The 9,204-nt window shown below is 62.5% G+C and overlaps 2 non-coding genes across 2 annotated transcripts; both read left to right on the top strand.

Annotated features, from left to right (window-relative positions):
* Positions 1–1,161: 1,161 nt before the first annotated feature.
* Positions 1,162–1,280, top strand: LOC131866111 (5S ribosomal RNA). The gene has a single exon (XR_009364743.1). It is a non-coding gene; the product is annotated as a 5S ribosomal RNA (ribosomal RNA).
* Positions 1,281–9,085: 7,805 nt separating this feature from the next.
* On the top strand, positions 9,086–9,204 carry LOC131866112 (5S ribosomal RNA). Its single transcript, XR_009364744.1, has one exon. It is a non-coding gene; the product is annotated as a 5S ribosomal RNA (ribosomal RNA).

A 9,204-nucleotide genomic window follows, 5' to 3' on the forward strand; every position in this document is an offset into this window, starting at 1 on the left:
GTGCCAAGGTGGGCACCAGGGTGGGTGTGCACCAACCCTAGCCAGGGTAGGTCACGGGGTGGTTGTCGGGGTGGGCGTCAAGGAGCCAAGGTGGGTGGCAAGTAGCCAAGTTGCGTGCCAAGGTGGGTGTCGGGGTGGGTGCCAAGGATCCAAGGTGGGTGCCAAGGAACCAAGGTGGGTGTCTGGGTGGGTGCCGAGGTGGGAGCCAGGGTGGGTCCCAAGGTGAGTGCAAAGGTGGGTGCCAGGGTCAAGGTGAGTGCCAATGTGGGTTCCAAGGTGCCAGGGTCAGGGTGAGTGCCAATGTGGGTTCAAAGGTGCTAAGTTGGGTGCGAGGTTGGGTGCGAGGGTGGGTGGGTGCCAAGGTGTGCTAGGTGGAAGCCCGGGTGGGTCGGCATCCCATGGGTGTCGAGTTGGGTGCCTGATGGGTGCTTCTTGTCAAGTTTTAGTCGTCGGGACTCATTTCGAGCCTTAGAGGTCGTTTCTTGTCCGGTTGCCCTGTCTTCGACCTGGGAACCCAATTTTGGTCCTCGGGTCCCATTTTTTTTTGTCTCGCATCCCACTTTTGGCCTGTGGCCTTTTCGGGGTCGATTCTCGTTTTGGGCATCAGAGCATGTTTCTTCTCCTAAAACCCAATATTTGTTTATTAAGTCTCGGAACACATTTTTGTTCTCGTGGACCCATCATGGGTCTTGGAACGCATTTGTGGTCCTTGGGTCCCATTTTGCATCCCGAAACTTGTGTTTTGGTGCTTGATCCCTATTTTGGGTGCCCACCTTGCACCAAGTGCGCACCCGGGGCAAACCGAGCGCCTTGGTGCACCGGGGCAAGATCGAGCGTGCACCCGAGGCGCCCCGAACATGCACCAAGGTGCACTCGGCCCACATGTGAGCGCAGGTCGTTGCGCCCGAGGTGGTGTGTGGGCACCGCGTTGCAGACGGGACACTGCACGCACACGACGCCCCCTCCAGGTGCACGCACGTAGGCCGGGCCGGGTGCACACCCGACGCCCTAGCAAGGTGCGCGCACCCGGGCAGGGCTCACACTTGGCGAACGGGGCGCACTTCGCGAGGGAGGGTGTGCACCTCGACGGGGGTGGGTGGCCGGGGTGGATTCGCACGTGGGTCGCGGTTTGCTAAGTACACACTGCGACAAGCTCATAACGGGTGCGATCATACCAGCGTTAGTGCACCGGATCCCATCAGAACTCCGCAGTTAAGCGCGCTTGGGCCGGAGTAGTACTGGGATGGGTGACCTCCCGGGAAGTCCCGGTGTTGCACCCTTTTTTAGTTTTTCGCCGGGCGTCGCAATGCTATTTGAATAAACCTTTTGCCCGTTTGCGTTCTCGTCGGGGCCGGGCCGGGCCGGGGTGCGCTGCCCGCACTACCGCGCGCGCGGGGGGCGACACCGAGCGCGCACCCGAGGCGCCCCGAGCACACAGGCCACGGTGCAACCCGGGCGTTGTGCGCGCACCCCGGTGCGCCCGAGGTGCTGCGCGCGCACCCAGGTGAAATCGGTGTGCACCTCGGCCAGTGCGCGCTCGGTCGAGTCGCGCACGTTGGCCAAGGTGCACGGTGATGTTTCTTACTCTAAGGTTCCGCACCAGACGCCCGGGACAGGTGAGCGAAGCTGGGCGGGGCCGGGTGCGCGGCCGGGGCAGGTGCACGCAGCTGGAGAGAGCTTTGGAGCACACTTCGGAGCGCACCAATGATGCGCTCCATTCAAAAGTTTCCTGAAAAGGCAAAAAAAGTTGAGATTATAGAATTTCCCACTTGAGAGATTGTAAAAAAAAAAAATTTAAAATGAAGGAAACGCGGGTGCCAAGGTGTGCGCAGCCCAGCCAAGGTGTGCGCACCAAGGCGCCCACCCTGGCGAAGGTGCACGCAAGGTGCGCACCCGAGGCAAACCGGACAATTAACCCAACTTTCGACTTCGCGCGCACCTTGGAGCGCACTTCGGAGCGCTCCTTGGTGCGCACCAATCTTGGGCACCTCGGAGTGCACCATGGCGCCCACCAAGGTGCGCACCCGGGGCAAACCGAGCTCCGACTTCGTGCGCACCTTGGAGCGCACGAAAGGTGCGCACCATGGCGCCCACCAAGGTGCGCAGCCCAGCCAAGGCGTGCGCATCAAGGTGCGCACCCTGGCGAAGGTGCGCACCCGGGGCAAACCGAGCTCCGACTTCGTGCGCACCTTGGAGCGCACAAAAGGTGCGCAACCCAGCCAAGGTGTGCGCACCCCGGTCAAACCGAGCTCCGAATCGTGCGCACCAGAGGTGCACGCCATCGTGCGCACCTTGGAGCACACTTCGGAGCCCTCCTTGGTGCGCGCCGATGTTGCGCACCTCGGAGCGCACCCGGGGAAAACAATGCAATTAACCCGACTTTCGACTTCGTGGGCACCTCGGAGCGCTCTCGGGTTCGCACCTCGGAGCACACCGAGGTGCGCACCTTTGATGCGCTGCCTTCACCAATTTCCAGAAAAGGCAAGAAAACATTGAGAAGGTGTGCGCACCGAGGTGCCCACCCTGGCGAAGGTGCACGCGAGGTGCGCACCCGGGGCAAACCGGGCTCCGACTTCGTGCACGCCGCACCTTGGAGCACACTTCGGAGCGCTCCTTGGTGCGCACCAGGGCGCGCAACCCAGCCGAGGTGCCCACCCCGGCGAAGGTGCACGCGAGGTGCGCACCCGGGGCAAACCGGGCTCCGACTTCGTGCACGCCATGGTGCCCACCGCGGCGAAGGTGCACGCGAGGTGCGCACCCGGGGCAAACCGGGCTCCGACTTCGTGCACGCCGCACCTTGGAGCACACTTCGGAGCGCTCCTTGGTGCGCACCATGGTGCCCACCAGGGCGCGCAACCCCGCCGAAGGTGCACGCGAGGTGCGCACCCGGGGCAAACCGGGCTCCGACTTCGTGCACGCCGCACCTTGGAGCACACTTCGGAGCGCTCCTTGGTGCGCACCATGGTGCCCACCAGGGCGCGCAACCCCGCCGAAGGTGCACGCGAGGTGCGCACCCGGGGCAAACCGGGCTCCGACTTCGTGCACGCCATGGTGCGCACCGCGGCGAAGGTGCGCACCCGGGGCAAACCGGGCTCCGACTTCGTGCACGCCGCACCTTGGAGCACACTTCGGAGCGCTCCTTGGTGCGCACCAGGGCGCGCAACCCAGCCGAGGTGCCCACCCCGGCGAAGGTGCACGCGAGGTGCGTACCCGGGGCAAACCGGGCTCCGACTTCGTGCACGCCGCACCTTGGAGCACACTTCGGAGCGCTCCTTGGTGCGCACCATGGTGCCCACCAGGCCGCGCAACCCAGCCAAGGTGTGCGCACCAAGGTGCACGCGAGGTGCGCACCCGGGGCAAACCGGGGTCCGACTTCGTGCACGCCGCACCTTGGAGCACACATCGGGGCGCTCCCGGGTTCGCACCGGCGTTGCGCACCGTGGTGGGCACCTCGGAGCACACCAAGGTGGGCAGCGAGGTGCGCACCTTTGATGCGATGCCTTCACTAATTTCCATAAAAGGCAAAAAAAAAACGAGATTTTAAAATTTCCGTTTTGAAAGATAGTGAGAAAAAGGGAATGCTGGTGCCATCTTGAGCCCGCCCTGGTGCGCAGCCCAGCCAAGGTGTGCGCACCAAGGTGCCCACCCTGGCGAAGGTGCGCGCCCGGGCAATTAACCCAACTTCCAACTTCGCGCGCGCCAGGGTGGGAGCGCACCCAACAACCGGGCCTGGGAAGAGCCAATGCGAGAAACCCCACCAAACGCTCTGACAAAAAAAGAGGGGGCGCTCCAGTAACCCCGCTTCGGAGCGCACCCTGGGCAAACCCAGCCAAGGTGCCCACCCCGGCCAAGGTGCAGGCGAGGTGCGCACCCGGGGCAAACCGGGCTCCGACAACGTGCACGCCGCACCTTGGAGCACACTTCGTAGCGCTCCCGGGTGCGCACCTCAGAGCACACCAAGGTGGGCAGCGAGGTGCGCACCTTTGATGCGCTGCCTTCACTAATTTCCAGAAAAGGCAAAAAAAAAAGGAGATTTTAAAATTTCCGTTTTGAAAGATAGTGAAAAAAACGGAACGCGCGTGCCATCTTGAGCCCGCCCTGGTGCGCAGCCCAGGTAAGGTGCCCACCCTGGCAAAGGTGCGCACCCGGGCAATTAACCCTACTTCCGACTTCGTGCGCGCCAGGGTGGCAACCGGGCCTCGGAAGAGCCAATGCGAGAAACCCCACCAAACGCTCCGACAAAAAAAGAGGCGGCGCTCCAATAACCCCGCTTCGGAGCGCAGCCGGGGCAAACCCAGCCAAGGTGCCCACCCCGACGAAGGTGCACGCGAGGTGCGCACCCGGGGCAAACCGGGCTCCGACAACGTGCACGCAGCACCTTGGAGCACACTTCGAAGCACTCCCGGGTGCCCACCGGCGTTGCGCACCGTGGTGGGCAGCGAGGTGCGCACCTTTGATGCGCTGCCTTCACTAATTTCCAGAAAAAGGCAAAAAAAAATGAGATTTTAAAATTTCCGTTTTGAAAGATAGTGAAAAAAAAGGAACGCGGGTGCCATCTTGAGCCCGCCCTGGTGCGCAGCCCAGGCAAGGCATGCGCACCAAGGTGCCCACCCGAGGTGCACACCCGGGGCAAACCGGGCTCCGACTTCGTGCAGGCCGCACCTTGGAGCACACTTCGGAGCGCTCCTTGGTGCGCACCATGGTGCCCACCAGGGCGCGCAACCCAGCCAAGGTCTGCACACCAAGGTGCCCACCCCGGCGAAGGTGCACGCGAGGTGCGCACCCGGGGCAAACCGGGCTCCGACTTCGTGCACGCCATGGTGCCCACCGCGGCGAAGGTGCACGCGAGGTGCGCACCCGGGGCAAACCGGGCTCCGACTTCGTGCACGCCGCACCTTGGAGCACACTTCGGAGCGCTCCTTGGTGCGCACCATGGTGCCCACCAGGGCGCGCAACCCAGCCAAGGTGTGCGCACCAAGGTGCACGCGAGGTGCGCACCCGGGGCAAACCGGGGTCCGACTTCGTGCACGCCGCACCTTGGAGCACACATCGGAGCGCTCCCAGGTTCGCACCAGCGTTGCGCACCTTTGATGCGCTGCCTTCACTAATTTCCAGAAAAGGCAAAAAAAAACGATATTTTAAAATTTCCGTTCTGAAAGATAGTGAAAAAAACGGAACGCGGGTGCCATCTTGAGCCCTTCCTGGTGCGCAGCCCAGGCAAGTTGTGCGCACCAAGGTGCCCACCCTGGCGGAGGTGCGCGCCCGGGGCAAACCGGGCTCCGACTTCGTGCACTGCATGGTGCCCACCAAGGCGCGCAACCCAGCCAAGGTGCCCACCGCAGCGAAGGTGCACGCGAGGTGCACACCCGGGGCAAACCGGGCTCCGACTTCGTGCACGCCGCACCTTGGAGCACACTTCAGAGCGCTCCTTGGTGCGCACCAGGGCGCGCAACCCAGCCGAGGTGCCCACCCCGGCGAAGGTGCACGCGAGGTGCGCACCCGGGGCAAACCGGGCTCCGACTTCGTGCACGCCATGGTGCCCACCGCGGCGAAGGTGCGCACCCGGGGCAAACCGGGCTCCGACTTCGTGCACGCCGCACCTTGGAGCACACTTCGGAGCGCTCCTTGGTGCGCACCATGGTGCCCACCAGGCCGCGCAACCCAGCCAAGGTGTGCGCACCAAGGTGCACGCGAGGTGCGCACCCGGGGCAAACCGGGGTCCGACTTCGTGCACGCCGCACCTTGGAGCACACATCGGGGCGCTCCCGGGTTCGCACCGGCGTTGCGCACCGTGGTGGGCACCTCGGAGCACACCAAGGTGGGCAGCGAGGTGCGCACCTTTGATGCGATGCCTTCACTAATTTCCATAAAAGGCAAAAAAAAAACGAGATTTTAAAATTTCCGTTTTGAAAGATAGTGAGAAAAAGGGAATGCTGGTGCCATCTTGAGCCCGCCCTGGTGCGCAGCCCAGCCAAGGTTTGCGCACCAAGGTGCCCACCCTGGCGAAGGTGCGCGCCCGGGCAATTAACCCAACTTCCAACTTCGCGCGCGCCAGGGTGGGAGCGCACCCAACAACCGGGCCTGGGAAGAGCCAATGCGAGAAACCCCACCAAACTCTCTGACAAAAAAAGAGGGGGCGCTCCAGTAACCCCGCTTCGGAGCGCACCCTGGGCAAACCCAGCCAAGGTGCCCACCCCGGCCAAGGTGCAGGCGAGGTGCGCACCCGGGGCAAACCGGGCTCCGACAACGTGCACGCCGCACCTTGGAGCACACTTCGTAGCGCTCCCGGGTGCGCACCTCAGAGCACACCAAGGTGGGCAGCGAGGTGCGCACCTTTGATGCGCTGCCTTCACTAATTTCCAGAAAAGGCAAAAAAAAAAGGAGATTTTAAAATTTCCGTTTTGAAAGATAGTGAAAAAAACGGAACGCGCGTGCCATCTTGAGCCCGCCCTGGTGCGCAGCCCAGGTAAGGTGCCACCCTGGCAAAGGTGCGCACCCGGGCAATTAACCCTACTTCCGACTTCGTGCGCGCCAGGGTGGCAACCGGGCCTCGGAAGAGCCAATGCGAGAAACCCCACCAAACGCTCCGACAAAAAAAGAGGCGGCGCTCCAATAACCCCGCTTCGGAGCGCAGCCGGGGCAAACCAAGCCAAGGTGCCCACCCCGACGAAGGTGCACGCGAGGTGCGCACCCGGGGCAAACCGGGCTCCGACAACGTGCACGCAGCACCTTGGAGCACACTTCGAAGCACTCCCGGGTGCCCACCGGCGTTGCGCACCGTGGTGGGCAGCGAGGTGCGCACCTTTGATGCGCTGCCTTCACTAATTTCCAGAAAAAGGCAAAAAAAAATGAGATTTTAAAATTTCCGTTTTGAAAGATAGTGAAAAAAAAGGAACGCGGGTGCCATCTTGAGCCCGCCCTGGTGCGCAGCCCAGGCAAGGCATGCGCACCAAGGTGCCCACCCGAGGTGCACACCCGGGGCAAACCGAGCTCCGACTTCGTGCAGGCCGCACCTTGGAGCACACTTCGGAGCGCTCCTTGGTGCGCACCATGGTGCCCACCAGGGCGCACCCGAGGCAAACCGGGCTCCGACTTCGTGCACGCCGCACCTTGGAGCACACATCGGAGCGCTCCCAGGTTCGCACCAGCGTTGCGCACCTTTGATGCGCTGCCTTCACTAATTTCCAGAAAAGGCAAAAAAAAACGATATTTTAAAATTTCCGTTCTGAAAGATAGTGAAAAAAACGGAACGCGGGTGCCATCTTGAGCCCTTCCTGATGCGCAGCCCAGGCAAGTTGTGCGCACCAAGGTGCCCACCCTGGCGGAGGTGCGCGCCCGGGGCAAACCGGGCTCCGACTTCGTGCACTGCATGGTGCCCACCAAGGCGCGCAACCCAGCCAAGGTGCCCACCGCAGCGAAGGTGCACGCGAGGTGCGCACCCGAGGTGCACACCCGGGGCAAACCGGGCTCCGACTTCGTGCACGCCGCACCTTGGAGCACACTTCAGAGCGCTCCTTGGTACGCACCAGGGCGCGCAACCCAGCCAAGGTGCTCACCCCGGCGAAGGTGCACGCGAGGTGCGCACCCGGGGCAAACCGGGCTCGGACTTCGTGCACGCCGCACCTTGGAGCACACATCGGAGCGCTCCCGGGTTCGCACCAGCATTGCGCACCTTTGATGCGCTGCCTTCACTAATTTCCAGAAAAGGCAAAAAAAAGAAAAAAATGAGATTTTAAAATTTCCGTTTTGAAAGATAGTGAAAAAAACGGAACGCGGGTGCCATCTTGAGCCCGCCCTGGTGTGCAGCCCAGGCAAGTTGTGCGCACCAAGGCACCCACCCTGGCCAAGGTGGGTCACGGGGTGGGTCCTAGGGTGGGTAACGGGGTGGGTACTAAGGTGCGTGCCAAGGTGGGTCATAGGGTGGGTGCCAAGGTGGGCACCAGGGTGGGTGTGCACCAACCCTAGCCAGGGTAGGTCACGGGGTGGTTGTCGGGGTGGGCGTCAAGGAGCCAAGGTGGGTGGCAAGTAGCCAAGTTGCGTGCCAAGGTGGGTGTCGGGGTGGGTGCCAAGGATCCAAGGTGGGTGCCAAGGAACCAAGGTGGGTGTCTGGGTGGGTGCCGAGGTGGGAGCCAGGGTGGGTCCCAAGGTGAGTGCAAAGGTGGGTGCCAGGGTCAAGGTGAGTGCCAATGTGGGTTCCAAGGTGCCAGGGTCAGGGTGAGTGCCAATGTGGGTTCAAAGGTGCTAAGTTGGGTGCGAGGTTGGGTGCGAGGGTGGGTGGGTGCCAAGGTGTGCTAGGTGGAAGCCCGGGTGGGTCGGCATCCCATGGGTGTCGAGTTGGGTGCCTGATGGGTGCTTCTTGTCAAGTTTTAGTCGTCGGGACTCATTTCGAGCCTTAGAGGTCGTTTCTTGTCCGGTTGCCCTGTCTTCGACCTGGGAACCCAATTTTGGTCCTCGGGTCCCATTTTTTTTTGTCTCGCATCCCACTTTTGGCCTGTGGCCTTTTCGGGGTCGATTCTCGTTTTGGGCATCAGAGCATGTTTCTTCTCCTAAAACCCAATATTTGTTTATTAAGTCTCGGAACACATTTTTGTTCTCGTGGACCCATCATGGGTCTTGGAACGCATTTGTGGTCCTTGGGTCCCATTTTGCATCCCGAAACTTGTGTTTTGGTGCTTGATCCCTATTTTGGGTGCCCACCTTGCACCAAGTGCGCACCCGGGGCAAACCGAGCGCCTTGGTGCACCGGGGCAAGATCGAGCGTGCACCCGAGGCGCCCCGAACATGCACCAAGGTGCACTCGGCCCACATGTGAGCGCAGGTCGTTGCGCCCGAGGTGGTGTGTGGGCACCGCGTTGCAGACGGGACACTGCACGCACACGACGCCCCCTCCAGGTGCACGCACGTAGGCCGGGCCGGGTGCACACCCGACGCCCTAGCAAGGTGCGCGCACCCGGGCAGGGCTCACACTTGGCGAACGGGGCGCACTTCGCGAGGGAGGGTGTGCACCTCGACGGGGGTGGGTGGCCGGGGTGGATTCGCACGTGGGTCGCGGTTTGCTAAGTACACACTGCGACAAGCTCATAACGGGTGCGATCATACCAGCGTTAGTGCACCGGATCCCATCAGAACTCCGCAGTTAAGCGCGCTTGGGCCGGAGTAGTACTGGGATGGGTGACCTCCCGGGAAGTCCCGGTGTTGCACCCT

The sequence above is a fragment of the Cryptomeria japonica genome, unplaced genomic scaffold (genome assembly GCF_030272615.1).
Source record: "Cryptomeria japonica unplaced genomic scaffold, Sugi_1.0 HiC_scaffold_132, whole genome shotgun sequence".
Lineage (NCBI taxonomy): Eukaryota > Viridiplantae > Streptophyta > Pinopsida > Cupressales > Cupressaceae > Cryptomeria > Cryptomeria japonica.